Source organism: Grammomys surdaster, unplaced genomic scaffold (genome assembly GCF_004785775.1).
Source record: "Grammomys surdaster isolate TR1022 unplaced genomic scaffold, NIH_TR_1.0 126086, whole genome shotgun sequence".
Taxonomy (NCBI): domain Eukaryota; kingdom Metazoa; phylum Chordata; class Mammalia; order Rodentia; family Muridae; genus Grammomys; species Grammomys surdaster.
The window spans coordinates 2,900,530-2,902,285 of NW_021620894.1; positions in this window are offsets into that span (position 1 = coordinate 2,900,530).

Genomic DNA, 1,756 nt, shown 5'->3' on the forward strand with positions numbered 1-1,756 from the left:
GGGAGGGAGGGAGGGAGGGAGGGAGGGAGGGAGGATGTGTTGAAGCTGCTTCCTTTTGGGTCTTTGGAATTTGGAGAATGGTATCAGTCAAATGCATAGGACAGGCCAGGGTGTCATTGCACTTGGAAACCCATCTTTCCTGTGGTTTCTGCAGCATCTGTGTCTTCATCGGACAAGTGTCCGATGTTCTCCAGAACATTTCTTTCTTTTTTTCTCCATGACTCTCGTTTCTCTCTGCTATGCTTTAAGTGACATTTTGAGTTTCGTCACATTAGTCACTTCCCTTCTTTGCACACCGGGACTTTGGATGGCCATACCTGGCTCTGCAGTCTGGGAGCTGGGCAGGCTCTGCCACACGCCAGCCAGAGCTTCTCCAGGTCAGACTCCCTGGAGTCACTCCGGATCTAGCCGGAGAGCATCTCCCAGGTGGGAGCACGGAAGGACCAACAACAGAGCACTGAGGTCTGTACATGTGGAGCGCCTTTCTTAATATCCTCAAGATCATCACCCTGCTGGAGCAATACAGCTTCAGTGTTCCTGGGTTCTACGTCGGGGTTGGCTATTAAACTACAATGTCACTCCCAGTCCATGAGATCAGCTCCAGGCCACCGAGGGCAGGGTTGTGCACTTCACTCTGCACTGATTGAGCCTCTTCGAGAACACTCCTTCTCCCCACAGTCACCTCCTAGAGATGCCGCTCACCCAGGAACTGTGGCAGTTTCAATTCTAGCTCCCTGCCTCACATCTGTCCCTTATTCCCAGGACCCCAAGGAACTGAGTTTTAACAAAAGGTTCCCTCTCTTGATGGCACCCACCTACAGTGCTCTGTCTCACATAGTGGCATAATTGAATTTCTCTGCACTGACTTGCCCTCTGAAGGAAGCACTGTTCTATCAACTTGATTTGAGGTGTGTGAGGGCAGTGAGCTTGTTCTACACAGAGGACTGCCAGTCTCTCTTCACCGGGACACCTGGTTGTTTGCCTGAGGCTTGTGATTCTCTTCCCTAGCTGTGGAGCTACACAGCTCAGCTTCTTTCTGATGAGTGACTCATCTTTTTCTCTGCCATTGCAGTTCTGTGTCATGGCTTTGCTGAATCTCTGAAGCTCTTCCACTCTCCTTTTTTGCAATAGAGTCTATTGTTTCTTATTCTACTCTTGTTAACTGGATACATAAAGGAAACCTCTAGCTTTTTCCTCCCTTATTTCAAATGTTTTTCATACAACATATTTTTATCACTGTATTAGTAGAGGAGAATAACTATACATGATACACACATGGAATATATATTTTTTCTCATATATACACACATATATATAATTTATATGTGTAAATTATTTATATATATGATATATTATATATGTGTGTATATATATATATGTGTGTATACATATACATATACATATGCATATACATATATATAATTTGCTTATAAGCTGTGGTTCAACTAAGCTAACAATGGCTATCTATCAATGGAAGGTCTAACAATCCAATAATTGTTTCACAAGGCTGGATGTCACTGCTGGTCTTCAATATGCACCAGAATCCTGAAGAAGTAGGTTCTAATGCCAGTGAAGGAATGACCTTGCTAGTGAGAGTAAGAGCAGGCAAAGAGAGCAAGCTTCCTTCTTTTACGTTCTTTGTACGGGCTGCTGGCAGAAGGTGTGGCTCAGGTTAAAGGTAGATCTTCCCCCCTCAAAAAGGTCTGGATTGAAAGTGGGTCTCCCTGCTTCAAATGATTTAATTAAGGGGAAAAAA